The 11596-nt window shown below is 36.9% G+C and overlaps 1 pseudogene; it reads right to left on the bottom strand.

Annotated features, from left to right (window-relative positions):
* Positions 1 to 5775: 5775 nt before the first annotated feature.
* Positions 5776 to 5948, bottom strand: LOC118549568 (U4 spliceosomal RNA; annotated as a pseudogene).
* Between the last annotated feature and the right edge of the window lie 5648 nt (positions 5949 to 11596).

Here is an 11596-nt window from a genome sequence, read left to right as displayed (position 1 = left end):
GTGTTGAGGCATTATGGTGGTTGAGCATGTGAACCTATAAATTATGGATCATAATTTGGGGCACCTGGGTGGCTCAGTTGGTTAAGTGACTGCCTTCGGCTCAGGTCATGATCTCAGGGTCCTGGGATCAAATCCCGCATCGGGCTCCCTGCTCGGCGGGAAGCCTGCTTCTCCCTCTCCCACTCCCCCTGCTTGTGTTCCCTCTCTTGCTGTCTCTCTGTCAAATAAACAATTAAAATCTTTAAAAAAAATTATGGATCATAATTCACATGTCTGAATTTAATGTGCTTCAATTTCAAGAGAAAATTTCATCACGTATGATGGAATGATCAGGAACACTTCGAGACATGTGTGTAAGGTTGGGTGTTGATTCCTAGAAAACCCTATCTGAGTATAGATTTTTGAGAGACAAGCTTAGTGGGGCCCAAATACTATTTGTTATTACAATTGCCACATAATTTGTTAGCTTTTCCTTGTCTCTTGAAGAAGCTTTGTATTAATGGAAAGCCATAGGCCATTGACTAAACAAATACTTCAGGCAGGAAGTCAGAGAAGGAAGATAGATCACTTATTCCAATCCAAAATTTAGGTGTGAAGTCTCAATTTTTTCCAAAATGTTTTAGACTATTCCCCCAAATTTGCTTAATTTGAGGGGTATTTTGACAGTGCCATAAAAAGCAAACATCTCCACAGAAAACACAGATTAGAGGAATTGTTTCATTTGAAATGGAGAGAGTTTAAAAATGTTCACTGTCTCCACAAATACTTAGATATCCTTTCTTTACAGAAAGTAGCTAGCACAGTTAAGATTTACCATATTTTTTGCAATGCTGTAAAAACCACAATTAATGTTCATTAGGATCAGAAAAGTTCCTAGAATATCATATGAAAGTATTACATACACATAGACAAGCACATACAATCTCACATACACCCATTGATTTAATTAAATTATAATTTGTATCATACTATTTTTTTAAGGATTTTTTTTATTCATTTGAGAGAGAGAGAGATGGGGGAGAGAGAGAAAGAGCACAAACAGGGGCGAGGGGCAGAGAAGGGAGCCTGACCCGAGAAGGACCCTGAGGTCATGTCCTGAGCTGAAGGCAGATGCTTAACCAACTAAGCCACCCAGGCACCCCTGTATCATACTATTAACCCTGCTAATTAAAATGAATGCACGGGAACAGGGCTTGGAAAAAAAAAAAAACACACTAAAATTGTAGAAAAGGAATAAAGGTAGAAATTGCAATTCTAAAGATTACATTTATTTGGCTATATCATTGTTATAGTTCTAGAAAGTTTAAAAAAAAACAAGTAAAACTTTCAGATTATTAAGAAATAGAGTTTTTTGTTGTTGTTTTTGTGCTTTAGATAGGTTAATATAGATTTTCAAAGATCTCATTTCCCCCAAGAACCTCCAAGAGAAAGGTCAACATAATTACCTCAATTTTCATCTTCAGACACTGGCTTGAAGCTGTCAAAGACTACTTTTTCTGTGTTTGTCCTCATATTGCTCTTCTGTGTTATACAAGACATTAATACAGGCTGTTGGTACACTTGGACCAAAACAGTAAAGAGCTGTCAGAAAGACCCCCGTGTTGTCATATTTGTTAGGAAACGCTAGGCAATGGGTGCAAAAGGACAAGCACTTAATTTATTGACTTAAAAAACTTACTGTCCGTAACTTTGTGGGGAACCACCAGTCTCTGGGCAGTGATTGTAGTCCTCTGTGGAATGCTTGCCTTATCTGTTCAATTAATACTCTTCATTTCCATGGAATGCATGTGCTACATTCCTCATGTTTTCTTGTATCCCTATTTGGCTTCTGCCTGCTACTTTTATCTGTGTGTAGAATGTTTGCTTTTCACACATACTGCATTCAAGAGATAACTCTGGTTTTCTTTGAACCAGCATGACCAGGAAAATTCAGTTAGCATTAAGTATTTTAACCTCACCCTTCTTTAGGGGAATTTTAATTCTCTGAGATCAGTTTACACTCTTTTTTGTATCAAGTACAAAACACTCAAGTACATGGTACGATTTTATAAATATAATGGGAACTCAAGGAAAGGTTGGATTTGTTCTTTAGCTCTTATAAATTGTGTTCTCAATACACAATAGCTCAATGGAGGAAAGAGGGAAGAAGAAATGCAAATATTACTGTGCAGATATCCTTTTCATTGACAGATTAAGACATTTAGGTTTAGTATCTCACAAAGATCACTTACTACAAAGTATGGTAGTATCAGGATTGAAACACATGTCTTTAAGCTCAGTGTTGTTTATATGGCATTAGCCAATTTATAGTTTCCTAGGGCTGTACTTGGTTCTTACAGCTGCCATAACAAAGTAACACAAACTGGGTGACTTAACAGAAACTTACAGGTCTGGAGGCTAGAAGTCTGAAATTAAGGTATCAGCAGGGCCATGTTCCCCTCGAAACCTCTAGTGAACATCTTTCTTTCTTAGAGCTTCTGGTGGCCTCAGACATTCCTTGGATTCTGGCAGCATCACTACAATCTCTGTCTCCATCTTCATCCGGAATTATTTCTTCATGTCTTCATATCACCTTCTTATAAGGACACCAGTCATATTGGATTAAGGGCTCCCCCTACTCCAATATGACTTTATCTTAACTAACTACAACTGCAATGATTCTAAAGAAATAGAGTTCTAAGGTTAGGACTTCAACGTATATTTTTGAGCACACAATTCAACTGTTACACCTAAAATATTAAAACCTACAATTATATTTGTAACATTAAGCAAATATGTGTGAAAGACAGTATAAAATTAGTGGACCAGAGAAGCATCTGTATATATTGTGGCAAACAAATTGCCTTATGATAAACTTGGTTGCAATGTATCTGGCATCTATCAGACTGAATTCCTTAACGCCTATGAACAGATGACCCAATGTAGGCAATGGGATTTCTGGTAGAGTAATCAATACTGACCGGTCTAGTTTGATTTCTGTTTTGTTTTGTTTTTACCAATATATTCTACTAATATGAATGTAAGCATCCTAGTTCAAAATAATCAGGGAGACAAAATTAAGTACTCATTTGTTAGTCTGTCTAGGACTACACTTCATTTGTCCTTTCTTGGAATTCTACAAAGAACAAAGAATCCTGTCTGTTTCCAGTCATTTTTTGGTGGTTTCTTTCCTAAGACTTGTTACCAGTCATATACATACTTTAATATTTGGAAACACAATGGATAATACTCTGTTTATATGGTACATAGTTTATAATTTCTACTTGCCAAAAAAACTTCACTGCTACAGTATTTAACATCTGTGTTGTCAAATAATCCAATTGCACCCACATGTTTTTCCTTTTTCACACAATACAATAAAATACAACTCATTTATTAAAAAGGAAGGGGCAGTTGACTTTTACTCTGAGAATAGCATATTCACACATGGACATATGAACATATGAATTCTGACAGTACTGTTTAAAATTACTTAAAATGATCCATTAATTCATTAAACAAATATTTAATGAAATTTACTATGTGCCAAACATTATTCTAGATGTTTTGATAGATCAGTGAAGAAAACAGACAAGAATCTCACCTTACAAATTTATATTCCAGTGAAGAAAGGATAAAAATTTATATTAATCTATAAAGATACATTTGGATACATGTATACATATAATTAGAGCAAAATGAATTTAAACAAAAAATATTTTATGTTGATCATCTATTAAGTAATAAGAATAGTCAAAAACTTAAATCAGGAAATTTCCTTCAATATTTGAAAACTCTGAGTATAACTTGTATTTTTATGGTTTCCAACGGACTATGAAATCAATATTTGATAAATATTTAACAATGAATAAAATTACTCCTATCAATCCAATGATTTACATTTATTTGATATTTCTATTTTTTTTCATGGTTGCAATTATAGTGGCTATAAAATTGTGATTTTTAATTATTTCACTTAAAGTGAAAGTATTTCATAAACTGTTGCCTCATTTTTTTTCATAGTCTCAGGACTCATCATATTCATAGTTGCTCAGTCTACCACATAACTATGACTTAGCATGTCCTTTTTATATTTAGTTTTTCTAAAACCATATCTGTCATTATAAAAGATTGTTAAAAGAGACTTTTCAATAAATTATTTTAATTTCTTCCTTTGAATGTTTCCCTTTGACAAAATGAGTGATTTCTCTGAATAAGGGTTGGACTAATTTGTAGTTCTTAAACTTTGTAATTGATTTTTAATTGGTTAATTAATTAATTTTTATTTGATAAATTGTCATTCAAAAAAGTTACTTTATAATCTTCAACATTATGATTTTTCTCTATCACATCACCTGTCGATCAATCAGCACAACTTTTTTTGTGTGATACGTCTGATGACCACTTTCTTTATTAGAAGAATTGATGCATTAACATTGTAAATGGTTGAATTGAGCTTGGCTACATGAAAGCTTGTGTTTTGTGTTTCCTCTCATTACTCATGATGCTACAATTTTATCCTTTAAAAAAATCTCTGTTATGATAATAGTGTTTAATAATAATGAGTATTTTCTTACTGGAAAGAATTTCTTCATAAGGAACCAAACATTAAGCCATGGTTTTGCTCATTTATACTGTGGCAAGTATAAACAGAGGTCATAACAAATGAGGAGCCAGGCTGATGGTTATGGCTACATTGGGCAAAACTGAAGCTGTAGAATTAGCTGGGAATTGAAGTTGCCTGTGTCTTCACATTTCTTTTCCAATTTGATTTTAGTATTGCTTAGGATCATTCATTAACCAGTCACCAAAAGTAACCCTTAGGTGCATAATGTAAAGTGAAGCAGAGGGTTCTGAAGGAAAGGCAGAAGAGAAGACTTCCACCCTTCACACACTGAAAAATAAAACATGTTTCACTAATCATAAAATATCAGTGTCTCTTGCAAGATAGACCTGGCCATGGTAGACACTATGTATTAGTGTTTTATGAGTATAAAAAAATGAATTAATGGAAGTATAAAAAGTCTTTTGCTTTCAAAAACATTATTATAAAAGTTGAAATGCAACAAATAAAATGTAGAACTCCATCCAGTTTGAAAAGCTAAATGCTTATTTGGAATGATATTGTGTAATGAACTTGATTCATATTATAAATAAAATTACATCTACTGTTTTTGCAGGTGGAAGACATAGAAACAATATGAATTTCTTGTTTCATTTTTTTAAACAATGAATTTCTAAAAAGAAATGCAAAACATTTGCTAGTAGACATTACTAAATGCTGACATGACACAAGATTGATTCATTTTTTTGACTCATATATTAGCTAAAAACCCTAAAATATAGATACTCATTTTGGGAAGAAAAAATAATTACCTTTCAAATCATTACATTTTTTGTTGTTCTTTTTCTTCTTTATCAATGCCATTATTTACAGCTCCAAAGCCTTAGGTCTCTGAGTTTCTATTTTTCTTCCCATACCAATGATTTGTGGTATTAGTGCAGGTCATTGATTCTGCACCGCTGAGCTCTCCAGCTTATGGCAGACAAAGGGGCTGGGGGTGTGTCTTTAAAATGCCCTTTACTTTCAAAATTCGCACTGTAGAAATGACACCTCTAGTTTTATAACTGTGCAGCTTGCACTGTGTTGCATAAAATGTTCTCCCAAGTGGAAGGTCACTTGCTTTTGGGAATAATTCTTATTCTTTTTGTTCAACAAGGGTTGAAAATATTATTGCATATCTTTGCAGTCTGGGTCTTGAAACTATATTAGCTAATAAAATATTTTATATTTTTAAGTGAAAACTTACCTTACATATTTTCTGATGCTAAATATGTCAGGCATTTAGCAGTAGATGCGTCATCATTTAAGCATTGTGATAGTAATGATGTTAATATCAGTTTTCAATTAGCAATAATCGTGCCTCGGATAAACCTCATTGGCTACGATACTGCCACTGCACAAAGCTTGATGTTAATATCAGAAGTAACCAAACTTGCTACAGGATGATTTATGTTGCTGCATAACATACAATATTTTCAAGAAACTGTTATATAATTTAAAAAATCTGCAGGATCAAACTTTATATCTGGAAGAAGTAGGAAGTGAAAGATAAGGTGATAAATGTATGAATTCAGTCAATATAGAGATCACTATCTTATATATACAAGACTGACAAAGATAACCCTATACTATTCACTATAAGTTCATAGAATCATAGGATTTTGCAACTGCAGTTTTCTCTTTCTGAAAGGTTCTTTCACACTTGCCACTTTTCCTGGCAAACCCCTACCTATTTTTTCAGACCTCCTTTTTTTTTCTTTAAGAATAAATTTTTCCCCTACTGTGAGTCCCCACATCAAACACATCTTCATTATGGTTAACTATAATTTCTCCTCCATTAGCTCTGTGAAGGTGTAGGTCATATCTGTCCTGTTCATCATGATATCTTCAGCACCTGCCACTGTGATTTGACTTGGTTCTTAACACATGCTCTGGATTTAGACTGCTGGTTTTAAATCCTGGCTCAGCTGCTTAACAATTGTGTGACCTTGGCCAAGAGGCTTAACCCGTCTTCTCTGCCTTAGTTTCCTCGTCTTTAAATTGAGGTTAAATATAGTACCTACTTTTTAGGGGCACCTGAGTGGCTCAGGCAGTTAAGTGTGGGACTCTTAGTTTTGGCTCAGGCTGTGATCCTAGGGTTGTGGGGTCAAGCTGCGTATCTGGCCTGCATGGGGCTCATGCTGGATGTGGAGCCAGCTTGGGATTCTGTCTCCCTCTCCTTCTGTCCCTACCCCCCGACTTCTCTCTCTAAAAAAAAAAAAAAAAAAAGGTACCTACTTTATAGAGTGGTTGTGAAGATTACATTATTTAATACTTGCATAATACTTAGAATAGAACCTGTCTGGCACATTATAAAACTATAGCAAATGGTAACTATTAATATTACTATTATCATTCTGTGAACACTCATTAACCAAATGTTGAATTTATATGTAACAAGTATTTTGTATGCAGGTGACATGGCTTTATTGATATAAAGTATTTTAAATTTTTTTTTAACAATTTATTTATTTGAGAGAGTGGGGGGAGGGTCAGAGGGAGAGAGACTCTTAAGCAGACTCCGAGCTGAGGGCAGAGCCCCACTCTAGGCTTTATCTAGCCACCCTGAGATCATGACCTGAGCCCAAACTAAGAGTTTGAGGCTTAACCAACTGTGCCACCCAGGTGCCCCATAAATATTTTAATAAACAATTGGACAAAATCAGCCATCCTTTTGATAAATGCTTTGGAGTTGAAATTATTTGGCAAGTTAACTCATTAATTAGGGTGATGGTCTGAAAACTCTGTTATCTTCAAGGCTTCACCACTAAATTGTACCATTCAAAGTCTGATATATTAAGATTCTTTTTGTGAGGGGTTGGAGCAAGATGGCGGAGGAGTAGGAGACCTGGATTTTGTCTGGTCCCAGGAATTCAGCTGGATAGGGATCAAACCATTCTAAACACCTACAAACTCAACAGGAGATCGAAGAAAAGTATAGCAACAACTCTCTGAACAGAAAAGTGACTACTTTCTGGAAGGTAGGACATGCGAGAAGTGAATCCGAGGCGATATTCGGGAGGATAGACGGCAGGGGAGGGGTCCTCCATCGGCTGCTTCTGCAAAGAGATAGAGCCGCGGAGTACAAAATCAGAACTTTTAGAAGTCAGCTCTGCTGAGGGACGTGGCTAAGTGGGGGGGTGGAATCCTCGTGGGACAGTGTGGTCTCAGGACCCTTGGGGTCACAGAAAGACCAGGAGTGCCTGAGTGTGGCAGAGCTCCCAGGTATCAGAGCAGGGAAGCTGGCTGCAGAGACGGAGCCGGGGAATGGGCTCACAGCTTGGGGTTGCCATAAACCGTGATCCGCGGCACAGTCAGGCCACTGCTCCTCCAGCAGGGACCCAACAAGTGGCAGATCCGGGGAGACTCCCCTTCCTCCCCCGGGAGGAGCGGTGCGGGAGTGCACCGCAGGGATCTGCTGGGTTTGGAGACTCCACGGCTGGGGTCGTGTGCCAGAGATAGAAACACTCGGTCATGGGGCGCCTGGGTGGCTCAGTTGTTAAGCGTCTGCCTTCAGCTCAGGTCATGATCCCATGGTCCTGGGATCAAGCCCCGCATCGGGCTCCCTACTCCGCAGGAAGCCTGCTTCTCCCTCTCCCACTCCCCCTGCTTGTGTTTCCTCTCTTGCTGTGTCTCTCTCTGTCAAATAAATAAATAAAATCTTAAAAAAAAAAAAAAAAGAAACACTCTGTCACAGGCTGGGTGAGCACGGAGTGCGGCCGGAGACCAGGGAGATGGGAGTGATTGACTGCTTTTCTCTGGGGGTGCACTGAGGAGTGGGGGCCCTGAGTTCTCAGCTCCTCTGGGGCAGAGATTGGGAGGCCATCATTTTCACTCTCATCCTCCAAAGCTGTAGGGAAAGCTTGCAGGGAACAAAAGCTCCCGAGAGCAAACCCAAGCAGATTACTTAGACTGGCCCAGGAAAGGGCGGGGCAATGCCGCCTCCGGCAAAGACATTTGGGAACCATGGCAACAGGCCCCTACCCCAGAAGATCAGCAAGAACAGCCAGCCAAGACCAAGTTTACCGATCAATGAGAACGGCAGAAATCCAGTGCTAGGGGAATACTGCACATAGAATTCATGGCTTTTTTACCATGATTCTTTAGTCTTTCAAAGTTAGTTTTTTTTTTAACTTTTGTTTTTGAATTTTTCTTTTTCCCTTTTTCAACTAACATCTTATCAATCCCTTTTTTAAAAAATGTTTTTTATTTGTCATTTTTAGAGTCATATTCTATCCCTTCATAGTAGTTAACCTTATTTTTGGTGTGTATGTATATATATATATTTATATATAAGTTTTTCTCTCTTTAAAATTTTGAGCTAGAGTTTCTTCTAACAGATCGAAATATACCCTAAATCTCTAGTGTATGGCTTTGTTCTAGTCTCCTGCCTGATCACATTCTCTCCCTTTTTTTTTTTTAAATCCTCTTTCTTTTTTTTCAACCAACTTCTTATCTTAACAATTCCTTTTATAAAATCTTTTATAATTTTCATCTTTACAGTCACATTCCATCCCTCCATCGTATTAACCCTTATTTTTGTACATATATAAGTTTTACTTTCTTTAAAATTTTGGGAGGCACTTTCTTCTAACAGACCAAAATACATCCAAACCTAGTGTGTGGCACTGATCTATGCACAAGCCTGATCATATTTGATCATATTCTGTTTTTATTGTTTTGTTCTGTTTTTGTTCATTTTTATCTTTTTCTTTTTCTTTTTCCTTTCTTTCCCTTTTTATTCCCCCAGTTTCAGGTCTTTTCTGATTTGTTTAGTGTATATTTTCTGGGGACGTTGTTACCCTGTTAGCATTTTGTTCTCATTCATCTATTCTCCTCTGGACAAAATGACAAGATGGAAAAAATCACCTCAACGAAAGGAACAAGAGGCAGTACCAATGGCCAGGGACCTAATCAATATGGACATTAGTAAGATGTCAGAACTAGAGTTCAGAATGATGATTTTAAAGATACTAGCTGGGCTTCAAAAAAGCATGGAAGTTATTAGAGAAACCCTTTCTGGAGAAATAAAAGAACTAAAATCTAACCAAGTCAAAATCAAAAAGGCTATTAATGGGGTGCAATCAAAAATGGAGGCTAACTGTTAGGATAAATGAGACAGAAGAGAGAATCAGTGAGATAGAAGACCAAATGATGGAAAATAAAGAAGTTGAGAAAAAGAGAGCTAAACAACTACTGGATCACGAGGGCAGAATTCGAGAGATAAGTGATACCATAAGACGAAACAACATTAGAATAATTGGGATCCCAGAAGAAGAAGAAAGAGAGAGAGGGGCAGAAGGTATATTGGAGCAAATTATAGCAGAGAACTTCCCTAATTTGGGGAAGGAAACAGGCATCAAAATCCAGGAGGCACAGAGAACCCCTCTCAAAATCAATAAAAAAAGGTCAAGACCCTGACATCTAATAGTAAAACTTACGAGTCTCAGAGACAAAGAGAAAATCCTGAAAGCAGCTCGGGAGAAGAGATCTGTAACCTACAATGGTAGAAACATTAGATTGGCAACAGACCTATCCACAGAGACCTGGCAAGCCAGAAAGGACTGGCAGGACATATTCAGAACACTAAATCAGAAAAATATGCAGCCAAGAATACTATATCCAGCTAGGCTGTCATTGAAAATAGAAGGAGAGATAAAAACCTTCCAGGACAAACAAAAACTAAAGGAATTTGCAAACACGAAACCAGCCCTACAAGAAATCTTGAAAGGGGTCCTCTAAGCAAAGAGAGAGCCTGAAAGCAACATAGACCAGAAAGGAACATAGACAATATACAGTAACAGTCACCTTACAGGCAATACAATGGCACTAAATTCCTATCTTTCAATAGTTACCCTGAATGTAAATGGACTAAATGCCCCAATCAAAAGACACAGGCTATCAGATTGGATAAAAAAAACAAGACCCATCGATATGCTGTCTGCAAGAGACTCATTTTAGATCCACAGACACCCCCAGATTGAACGTGAAGGCATGGAAAACAATTTATCATGCTAATGGACACCAAAAGAAAGCTGGGGTGGCAATCCTTATATCAGACAAATTAGATGTTAAACCAAAGACTATAAGAGATGAGGAAGGATGCTATATCATACTTAAAGGGTCTATCCAACAAGAAGACCTAACAATTGTAAATATCTCTGTCCCCAACATGGGAGCAGCCAATTATATAAGCCAATTAATAACAAAAGCGAAAAAACACATCAACAATAATACAATGAAGGGGACTTTAACACCCCCCTCACAGAAATGGACAGATCATCTAAGGAAAAGTTCAACAAGGAAATAAGGACTTTAAATGACTCACTGGACCAAATGGACTTCACAGACATATTCAGAACATTCCATCCCAAAGCAACGGAATACACATTCTTCTCTAGTGCCCATGGAATATTCTCCGGAATAGATCACATCCTAGGTCACAAATCAGGTCTCAACTGGTACCAAGAGATTGGGATCATTCCCTGCCTATTTTCAGACCACAATGCTTTGAAACTAGAATTCAATCACAAGAGGAAAGTCGGAAAGAACTCAAATACATAGAGGCTAAAGAGCATGCTACTGAAGAATGAATGGGTCAATCAGGAAATTAAAGAAGAATTAAAAAAAATTCATGGAAACAAATGAAAATGAAAACACAACTGTTCAAAATCTTTGGGATACAGCAAAGGCAGTACTAGGAGGAAAGTATATAGCAATACAAGCCTTTCACAAGAAACAAGAAAGGTCTCAAATACACAACCTAACCCTACACCTAAAGGAGCTGGAGAAAGAACAGCAAATAAAGGCTAAACACAGCAGGAGAAGAGAAATAATAAAGATCAGAGCAGAAATCAATGAAATAGAAACCAAAAGAACAGTAGAACAGATCAACAAAACAAGAAGCTGTTTCTTTGAAAGAATTAACAAGATTGATAAACCCCTGGCCAGACTTATCAAAAAGAAAAGAGAAATGACCCAAATAAACAAAATCTTGAATGAAAGAGGAGAGAT

The sequence above is a fragment of the Halichoerus grypus genome, chromosome 9 (genome assembly GCF_964656455.1).
Source record: "Halichoerus grypus chromosome 9, mHalGry1.hap1.1, whole genome shotgun sequence".
Lineage (NCBI taxonomy): Eukaryota > Metazoa > Chordata > Mammalia > Carnivora > Phocidae > Halichoerus > Halichoerus grypus.
The sequence above is the reverse complement of the archived record's forward strand: the minus strand, read 5'-3'. Positions and strand labels throughout refer to the sequence as shown.